This window comes from Populus alba, chromosome 13, assembly GCF_005239225.2.
Source record: "Populus alba chromosome 13, ASM523922v2, whole genome shotgun sequence".
Classification (NCBI taxonomy): Eukaryota; Viridiplantae; Streptophyta; class Magnoliopsida; order Malpighiales; family Salicaceae; genus Populus; species Populus alba.
The window spans coordinates 15,154,902-15,166,334 of NC_133296.1; the positions used below are offsets into that span (position 1 = coordinate 15,154,902).

The 11,433-nt window shown below is 29.3% G+C and overlaps 1 long non-coding RNA gene across 1 annotated transcript; it reads left to right on the forward strand.

The window, feature by feature from the left end:
• Positions 1-6,638: 6,638 nt before the first annotated feature.
• Positions 6,639-9,309, forward strand: LOC118028202 (uncharacterized). The gene is made up of 2 exons (XR_012167668.1): positions 6,639-8,817; positions 8,962-9,309. It is a non-coding gene; the product is annotated as an uncharacterized lncRNA (long non-coding RNA).
• Positions 9,310-11,433: the final 2,124 nt, after the last annotated feature.

The following is an 11,433-nucleotide window of genomic DNA, read 5'->3' on the forward strand; positions in this document are numbered from 1 at the left end:
GGTGTTTGGTGAGCGGCTAGGATTAAAGAAATTAAGTGAATATGTTGTGATATTTGCATCAAACAATAATGCCTAATCTCATATACCAAACACTACCATGCTAAGATTATTAGGAATTCAAGTGTATTGTTCATCCTTGTAGGATCTATTTTTGTGTTTTTTTTTATTTGGAGATATAAGGATAGTTAAAGACAATCTCTTTTGTTAAAATATCTATTTCAATAGATTGTTGATAATATAAAATAAAATAAATTAGAAAAGTTATTTTAAGATATATATTCTTTAAAAAATTTTAATTATTGAATTCTTAGATATGAGTCACACATCTTTACTTATTTTTAACTATTTTTTGCATAGTTGTTAAATATAATTTGAAATTTTTTTTAAAAATAGACTTGAATTATTAAATCTCGAGATCAATCTAAATATTATTGAATTAATTTGAATTAATTATTTTTATTAAAATTATAACATTTATTTTTTATGATGAAGTAGATAAATTTAATTAACTTGATCATTAAAACCTCCAATAAATTTATTTAGTTTTGTTATATTAATAATTTTTTTAAAAACTCAACTCAGGTTATGTTCTGATAAATGATTTTTTTAAGCTAAATTATTAGACTAAACTTGGTTTAATAAAAAAAATTTACTTCAATTTTTTTCTTTAAAAAAAAAAACCTCATCCTCGATGTAAAACACACTAAGTGTCTTAACGAAAGCAATATATGTATGAAAAGAATCCAACAATCTCTAGTAACTTGTAATAGATGGCCCCACCAAGTGGGCCATTATCTCATGAAACATGAACAAATGTGGGCCCAAGCTGTTGAGAATATCTTACAGCCCATTCCACAACTTGTGCTGTAAAATATCATCTAAAGAAGAGAAAGTCTCAGCAAAATAAATCAGTTTGAGAATCCTTCACGTGAGGCCGAAATTTGCACGGGCCACCTGTGACTCGGTCCCACAACCTGTCAAGCCTCACCACACACGCCGTTGCACTTGCCGTTGACTTCTACTTTGACATTTTAAGTAAACGACGGCCCTGATTTGAAATTATTGTGATGATCATCTCGGTTCTTGGGAAGGATCGGGTTCTTGCTGTTTTGCCACGTGGTTCTAGTGTGGGACCACAGCTCTGGAATCTGTGACACGAGAGGCACGTGAAGCTGGAAGTTGTGTTTATTATCCTTCAGTTACTGTAGCAAATGATGCACAGGATAATAGCTTATCAATGTCCGTACATGTGAATATTTTGGTGATGATTAATGCTTAATATCAAATTTATTAAACATAAACTCACTGAATTGGGATGATTTGGATTAATTTAAAATGATATAGTTTTAGTTTTAAAAAAATTAAAATAATATTATTTAAAAAATTAAAATTAAATCAATTTTTAATTAGATTTAGTTGAGTTATGAATTCATCTGTTAAATTAATTATGTTAAATTTCACTTTATTTTTTAAAAATAAAAATTAACTTGAATCAAGTTTCTAATTAATCGAGTTTCATATTAATTTGTTAATCGGGTTTAATAATATTTCTATGCTTTTAGCTAGATTTCATAAATTAAACTCATTATCTATTCATATTTTTAAGTCCAAGTGTTTGCCATTTTATGATTTGTGCTATTTCTTAACAGGTAATTTATTCTTGAATTTTTCAATATTTCCCTGTTTTTTAATTTGAAATCTAAAATATAATATAAGAAAATAAATTAAAATCACTTATTATTTAAACCAAGAACACAAAATAATTAATAATTTACACTGTTACATTAAATTGTTACTTCACCAGAGTTGTTATATATATAAAAATAATTAAAGTGATTTAAAAAAAGTAAATAAGATGTTAATTTCTAATTAAAAAAGAAAATTAGAAATTATAAGTGATGTTAATCTAATTTTTTTTCCATTAACAAATCACCTCCTCAAATTATTTAAAATGGATTATTAGTTAATTAATTGCTTTTACTTTCTTCAATCCATTTGATTCTGTGCTTCAAAAAGATTTAACAACGAAACATTACCCGAGGAGTCTTAGCATTCATCAATAAACAGTAAATTTAACTTTAATTTCAGTAACTGACTACTGACAGTCTTATACTAATTGAGAAAATTTACTGGTTTTTTTTTCATCAAAGTAAAATTAAAAAGTTTATTTGTTTTTTATTTTTAAAAGTATTTTTAAGAAAATTTTTTAAAAAATCTAATTAATTTTTTTTTATGTATTTTCATATTATTTTGATTGGTTGATATTAAAAATAAATTTTAAAAAATAAAAAATATATTATTTTAATATATTTGTAAATAAAAAATATTTAAAAAATAATTATTATTACAATTAAAAAAAACTAAAAGAGAGACATCTGTGTATTAACATATGTAAAAAAAGAAAAGAAAAAAAAAAAGAGGCAATTCATTAGTGAAATGTTTAGAATTTTTTTGCTTTGCTTCTTAAAAGTTTTTTGACGATTGGCAGATAGCCGTAGACTAACATGAATCAATTTAGTTTTTTTTTTATTTGATTTTTTTTTAATTTAATACTTTAATATTGAATTGATTAAAAATTAAAATTTATGATATTTTTTAATTGTTTTTTATAGAATTATTGGGTCTTATGTCAATTAACATAGGTTTTTTTTTGTCTTTTTTTTAGTTGAATTTTTTTTTCAACTTTATTCATTAATATTGGGTTGATTGGGGATTAGGCTTCATATTTGTTTCAGTTTGTATTTTATAAGGTTATTTTAATCTTATGATCTGAGTTACGAGCTTGATCAATTGACTCAAGTGATTTTTTTTTTAATTTTTTTTTAGTTGATTTTTTTATTTTATCATTTAATATTAAATTTATTGGGAGTTAGTCTTCATAATTTGATTTCAATTTTCTTTGTGTAAGGTTATCCTGATCTCATAATCTAAGTTTGACAAGTTAATTGAGGTTGACTCGACTCATTTTTTAGTTGAATTTTTTTTTCAATTTTATCATTCAATATTGGTTTGATTGAGAATTGAATTTTAATAAAAAAAAAATTTATAAGATTATTTAGGTCTTATGACCGGGATAGTGAATTTGACTAGTTAACCTGAGTTGATATGAGTCGAAATAATAAAAAAAATATTATCTTGATTTTATTAGTCAAATATTTTTATTAATTATTTAAATTATCTTTAGACCTATCAAATCAATCAGGTCATCCAAGATTAATCACCATATAATTTGATTTTTTGTTTTATTAAAAAATATATTAAAAACTCCTAAATATTTACATCCAACAAAAAATCAATTATAATTCGTCGCGTTACACGGGCACTGATCTGATATATATTTTTTATCTTAATGGCTATGAAGGTATATTAGAGCTACTTTCATCATAAGATAATAAACGGTTTTTATATATTAATATGTGTCATCATCTATAATACGAGGACTATATGTTAACTAAAAACTAAAAGAAGCTTGGGAAATCATCTCATTCATTGATCACATGAATAGTTAAGTGGTTGGCCATCTATTTTTTTTCTTATTTTTGTTTTGAGTTCCATCTTTCAATTTTTTTTCTTATGATTTTTTTTATTTTAAATTTCATCATTTAATATTTTTTATTAATCTTGAATTAGTTTTCATAATTTATTTTAGTTTTTTATAAGGTTATTGCATTATCAAACAAACATATTACTATTTATTTGATGTATAATTTTTTAAATATTTATTTTTATTATCATATCATTAAGTAAGAAATATTTTTTTAAAAAAAAAAAAAAATTGTTAAACCTAGTAAAGTCTAAGATCCAGGTCACAGGTGAAGCCGCGAAACATGATCCGATCCAATATATCACCATTTCAATATTCAAAAAAATATGTCATCTTGAATTTTTTTTTTTAAATCAAATCATATTTTTTACCAATTATCCAAGTTGCTTTTAAACCCATCAATTCTACTAGGTCATATCAAGATAACTCTCATATAGATTAATTGTAAACCCACACTAAACAAGGTATTGGGTTGAAAAATTTAAATATTAATCTATTTGATCGAGTTTAATAATAATGTCAAATAGTTATCTCCCAAGTCTTAGAATGTTTCTATAACTTATTAAAACATTTTACCTCTTGCAATGTTGATGGGTTTTAAAGTCCAACAAATCAAATATTTATAGTATAATAAAGATAATTATATTAATAATTATACAAACAATTAAAATATTTGAATTTTTTACTTGATTGTTTCACTTTTTATATAAAAAATGAAACTTCTTTCTTTTTTTTTTCTTTTTTTTTATTTTCATCCTTGTATTTTTTTAGTTAAACCTTTTATGATCTAATTTCATGAAATAAAGTTTAAAATCGTAGTAGAAAGATAAAATTTTAAGTAAGATAACTACAATGTAAAATATAAAAAAAATATAAGGGTAATATCAAAGTTTTTAGAAATTTTATTTTTATCCAAAAGTTTATTTCATGCATTTTTTAATCTCTATGTTTATGAAATGACAAAAAAAAAACTCATCAAGAAATGAAAAGTTTGTCGATTGGCCACAATCCAACCATAAAAATAAAGATTTTTAAGTCAATGAATTTCTATTATCAAGAAAAGTTCAATGAATTTTTTTTTAACATATAACAAGAAATTAAATTAGGTTTGATTTGGATTTTTTTGTATTCAGTTGATTTTTGTTTTTTGAGTGATTTTAAGATTTTTTTGGTGTTGATAGATGACTTATGAGGGTTTTCATAGTGTTTATTAGATATTTTGGGAGAAAATAAACTATAAATATATTTTTAGACTAAACCCTATCAATGTTTTGTCACCACATTGATTATCAAATTCTAGGTAAGAGGCCCAGTAGGCTATAGGTGATTTGCCACCACAAGTGACATGTCGATTGTTTAGAAAAATAGAAATGGACAACATGTCGTTTTGCTCCTAAAAAAAAAGGCATGGGCAAGGCCGAGCGCGTAGGTTTTTTAAAAGCTAAGACCTGTGCTTGATTTTTTATTTTTTTTGAGGTCACACTGTCTTTTTAAAAATATCTTGAATTTTTATTAATTTTTTTTAGTATTTTTAAATTTAATATGTTGGTATTAAAATTAAATTTTAAAAATAAAATATATATTATTATAATATATTTTCAAATAAAAAATCTTTTTAAAAAACAAATGTAACACTACCTCTCTCCCCGTGTGTCCGCGAACTGTAATAAAACTTTTCTGCAGGAGCACGAGTCCATTCTTACTATCATAAAAAGGCTTGATCTTTGTACTCATAAAGAACCCGCCTCTCTCTTTCTCCCCGAAAGTTCTTCCCTTAAACAATTCTCTACAATCTTACTAGCTACAAACCCATTTCCATGCTTAACAAAGCAAGTGTTAAAACCCTATGACACCCTGAAAGAAACAGGCAACTGAGTTTGCTTTGGTTTCTCTCTTTCTTCAATGAGAGAGGAGAAGGTAGAGAAAGAGTGAATTTCACTTAACATTTTGGTTCTAATGGGTGTAGGAGATAGTTGGGATACAGTAGTGTCACCACCACCAACATCAATGGTGCCCTTGAATTTAGAAAGAGATGATCATTGGAGACATTTTGATAATTCAATGAATGCTGTGTCTTTTGGGTTTGTAGCTACTGCTATATTAATATCTATGTTCCTTGTAATAGCCATCTTTGAAAGGTTCTTAAGGCCAAGATCATTGTCTTCCTCCTCAGCTGGCGCTAATGGCAGTTCTTCTCCTAATGATCTTGAAGCACAAGTTGTTTTCCATGGAAAGCTTGATTTCCCATCTCCAAAAGTACTCTCTCTCTCTCTCTCTCTCTCTCTCTGTCTCCCTCTCTCTCTCTCTCACACACAATTTGATTACATTTTTGTTTTTGGATTCTGTGAAGGAAGGGATGCTATTTTCTCTTTTTTTCTGTTTTTGTTTTTATTGATTAAGAGATTGGAAATTAATTATTGTAGTTACAAAAGAAGCATTGATTTTTCGTTCTTTTTCTTGTTCTGTTTATGTCTTGATTCTTTTTGAGATGACCTGCAAAGTGTAACGAGTATACTTGCAAGCATGACTGTGACTGCTCCTTTTGCTTTCTTTTTGTTTGTAATGATAATTAATCTTTGGCAGTTTGACTGGCCATTATGCAAATTGCAATTTTTGTGTGTGTGTTGAAAGCTTTTTCTCTTTTATGCTTTCTTGAACTTGTCTTTCTGAAATCACTTTTTGGTTTTGGTTTATTATAGTAACCATTGAGATATCTTTTGTCAGTGTTTAAGCTCTCAAATTCTGTATATATTTACTTTTTTTTTTATTAACGTAAGTGTCCGGGCCAGCTTACGTGCATCTCGACTAATCCCACGAGCCCTGAAGTTAACGACCATGTAAGTCTCCAGTAGCCATCATATAAGCAACCTAGGGTTTGAACCTGAGACCACAAAGAGAGCAAACCTCTTTGTCTCAAGTTTTTACCATTAGGCCGCCAACTAGATGGTTTGTATATATTTACTTCTATTGACAGTGATTAACATGAAAGATTAAGTCTTTATGCATAGATAAAGTATCAATTTCTTCTTGTTCCTTATTTCATCAGCATTTGAGGGAGTTCCTGTTTGAAAGAATATTATACGAAGTCACATGAGACAAAGAGGGCGATAGCTGGGACCTATTGATATGCATATGCACCGTCCAATTGATAGCTCTATCTATATGAGGACTGCCCATGTGTTGGCATGTCCTTCAGGTTCCTGCTGATTGAATGATCCCTTTCAACTTTTGATACCTGGGATTTTTTTCTTCCACCCAGTGGTAGGAGGCGAGCCATTGGTTTTCATTATGTAATTACCTTTCAATTATTATTTAGCCTGCCAGCAAGTTTTCATTTTAGTTTAACTTAACCTCAAGTAGTAAATTATCTTTAGTTCCTAGTCTCAGTGAGTGATTTTCAAATCCATGATTGCATTTGGCATATGTGATTTTAGATTATGATTAAAGATGATCATTATGAAAATTTAAAATTAAGCTTTAGCTAATTGAAGTTCAGTGGCTTAATTTGTGGACAGATCATGCAAATTTGGAAGATTAGTGGAATTATATGGGAGCTTCTGTAGTGGGCTGAATTACGTTAAATAATTCATCATTTGCATTATAATATAATATAACGACGGCTCTTTAACGCAACCTCATTTGATTATAAACATATTAGGATAATAGATATTATTATCCTAATGCATATGTATTGTCATTTGAGTCTTATAATATTATTACTTTTTACACCGTTCTTATTTGTTATTTACAACAAGCAAGGTATTGCTTTCCTGTTCATGTGTTCATTATAGAGGATTTGATACAGTTACCATTCTTTGGTGAACCTTCTGCTTACTTCATTTTGTACAAGGCAGTCATCTTGGCCAGAAACAATCTTGTTTATGCTTCAAATCTACTAAACCAAAGTCTAAATCTAATCCTCTAGATCTGTTATTTATGAGCAGCCAATGTTGTTGATATGGCTGTGTTATTATTCTGATATAGCTCTGTCTACTATATTATTGATCAATTTAGGTGTCTATTAAACAGTCGGATGCTCTTTCTGCGTGGTTAATTATGTTTAAAGCACACATGGGAAGACATTAATTACATGAATGTGTTTATCCATGCAGGCTAAAGGGTCCATTATATCTTACCAGCATGTCATTTTTGTCTTTATTGCTTTACGCCATTATAGTATCAATGAGTGCTGAAGATTGAATCATGTAAGAAAATGATCTTGCCTTGTTTACTTACAGAGAAGAACATAAGAAATGATGTGTGAAATTCTAATATGCATGGTGAGTTGTGTGAAGCCTTGTTAGAAGGCTTTTAGAGATTAGGGTGGCCCGAAGCTGTCAAAGAAAAACATTTATCATTGACAATCTCCCATTTTCGCCATCCCGAGATTTGTCCTATGCCATTGAAGGCAACTAAACATGTCTAGACACAATGGCCGAGTTTTTCTCTTCTGGATTTGTTGTTTAGCTTCAACTTACAGTAGGCCAGCATATTATCATATTCACCTGATGTGATGCTGTAAGTGAGAAAATGTCTTTAGAAATATGCCTGATGAAGAACTACTCGCTTTGATCCGAGATTCACGAAGGCCCGGTTATAGAATAATGTTTCTTTGATCGGAAAATAAGCCTCTGATTTCAGCTTTTGTTTCCTCATCTTGTAATTGAGAGATTCGAATCATAGAATACATAAGGTGGGGAAGGTCAAGGCTCTCAGCTATACCCGCCACAGCCGCCCTTGATAGCTTCGATGACCTGCCTTTCCCAGACAAGAAAACTAGGGAATATCTATATTATGTGCCCATTAGTTTGCCATGTCTCATGGCTCCTTTCCTTCTACAGCTAAGACATGGTAGACCAGCTTTCTTTTGCCTTGTTCGATTGGTGGTCCAAGATAGTATCTTGGCATAGCTAGCTAATTATTTACCTTTCATATATCAACTTGTTTCAATGATATCACATTTTTTCCACGCTAGATGTTAACACAGTAATTTGATTATTAATTAATCGAGACCCTTGATTTATGGAAAAGTAAATCAATGGGGATAATGTGGTAGGTATTCATGCTTGTAAAGAAATCATTCTACTCCACTATTTCATGTCTTTATACTTGTATCTTAAGAATGATTAAAGTAAACCCTTTTGTCTCTTCTTGCATGGCTTCTATTTGCAGCTTCTCCCTGCTTGAATTCCTTTGAAAATATTAACCTGCGTTAGTTGCTGGACCCGTTACACTTTCCATGGCCGGAAAACTCCTATACTTGCTACATTAAAGTATGTCTTGGAACTTGCACATGACACCTTCCGCTAATATCTTGTTTCGTTGTTCTAATGATTGAAAATATACGATGTCTGAATAGTGATTCTTCAGTTTTACTTGTACATGTTTTCTTTGCTGACTTCTTGGTTCATATGCAGATGACAGTTTATGCGGAAGGGGTATCGGTCATCATGCCCGGTGACGATGTTCCTACCTTCCTTGCACACCCAGCTCCGGCACCCCTGCCCTCCAGAGCGCATCATTAGGCCACTTCACCATCATAGTCTATGCTACAGCTTCACCTCAGCCTCAGCTTCAAGCTAAAAAAGAAACCTAACATGACCTCAAAATAACTAACCAGAGCAACCGATTTTGCCAAAACTTTTCAATCATTGTCATCAACCAAACTTGATTTGAGCTGTGAACATTACAGATCATGAATTAGTGTACATTTGAATTCAATGATTAAATGCAAGTTGTCTTTGCTTCTGCAAGGTCTAAATCAACACAGCCAATTGTGCCACTCCTTTAAACTCCTTGTTTTGTTGCGAAAACGATCTGGAATGTGCTTTCACTGTCATCAAATTTGTATCTTTATACATGCATTGTTACATTTCCTTCCTCGAATTGGTACCAGGATGTGTATAAATATCTTTGTTTTCTTTTCTTTTCTTTGGTTTTAGCTTGAAGGGTATCTTCCCGTCAGCTTTCTCACATGGAGACTAAATTTCTTCTAGGTCGAATACCAGTGCGTTAACAAGGAATAAAAAAAAAATACAAAAGCGGATCTATGGAACAAAACCATCTTTATTTTTTGCTTTTTAAGATGAACTCAGTTCGTTTTTTTTTTTTATGGCGGAATGTGATCATCCTATGTTTTTTTTCTCTACTTTTTTTTTTTTTATGATTTTCTCTTTTCTTTATCAAGAGATCGAAACCAACAAATCTAAAACAACAGCTTTTATTTATATATATATATATATATATAAAACCTCAAGAACAAAAGTATAAAAAACTTGGAAACCAAATGGTAAAACATCATAGGTACAATGTTTTATCATATTCTTTCAATATTACTGATAATTATAATATAGTTGATAGTTTTTCTTTAATGAAGCAAGGTATGAATCCTGGTATTATATAGTTTAAAGACTTATTTGAAAGTATAGTTACAGTTGTTTTTCAAAAATATTTTTTGTACTGAAATATATTAAAATGATATATTTTTATTTTAAAAAAATTATTTTTAAAATCAGTGCATCAAAACGATCTAAAATATAAAAAAAATAGATTTTTTATTTGGCTTCGCAATAAATAAATAAATTGTATTCTCACTATTCCTACTGCAAGACAGAAAAAGAATACAATGTGGCCAAAAAACATTTTGATGTGCTAAGATAGGTTAAAAATCGCTATGGCCCTCGGTCCATTTAAATCAATTGGCACTAGGGTCGATGTAGCTCAAATTCAATGTAGATGGCCCAGAAAGCTTTTTGTCTGTCAATTAATGCTTGGGTGACACAAATCTCTCTGCCAATATTGTTTTAACTTCTGGCCTTCTCAGGTCATATACTGAAGTTGGATATCGCTATTTAGATGTTTTATTTAAAATAAATTAGCTTTTTTCTAGGTAATTTATTCTAAAAATAGATTTTATTCCTCTTTTTTTTTTTTTAATTAAGGGTGATTAACTTCCACTTTTTATAATTAGTGATTAATTCAAATAAATAAATAAAATTGTTGGACCCAATCACAGATGAGCATGACAAAACGATAAGCCTACCCCGTTGGGCTCTACTACACACTGGGCTCAAATGCATGTGAGTTTAGCGAGATATTAAGCCCAACTCTCTCGGGCTCAGCTGCGCCCTAACCCCAAGTGCATGTGGGTTTGGCAACGTTATGGAGACATAGACAACACTAGATAAGGGCTCATGTTACGTTATGGGCTGACATAATTTTTTTTAACATAGAAAAATGATGCTAAGACGATGCAAGTGTTTCTAAAAATATCAAAAAACAAATTGAGGTTTAGGTTAATAACTCCTCAACCAATATAAATAATACGAATAAATAAAAGCAATGACAATAAATAAACTTACAAAAAAATTAACAACGTAAAACAGGTAAAAAAAACTCAACTTGAGCTTATCTAGGTTAACATGCCAGATATATGAGTTGGTTGTGATACCGAGATAACCCCGTCAAATGTATATTGAATAAAACTCAAAGTTCAATTATCAAATAATTCAATGTTGAAGATATAAATTGAAAAAAAAAAGTTAATTGAAAAAAACAATAAAAAAAAAAGACTCTAGTCAACATGAGTTAACCCACTAACCTTGTGGCCATAGGTATAGGATTAGGATAACCTTATATAAATAAAATATATAAAAAAACACAAATACCAATATCTTATAAATCAAATATTGGAGAAGAAAATTAAAAAAAAAAATACTAAACTCAGCTCATGTCAACTTTCAAAACTTAAGACCTTGGTCATGAGTTCAGAACTAACCCCAAAGAAGACAAGAACTAAAAAATAATGAAGAAAATTCTAAATTATCAAAATGCTGTAAAATGAAATTAGAAGGGAAAATGCAACAAAAAATAATTAAAAAAACAATTAA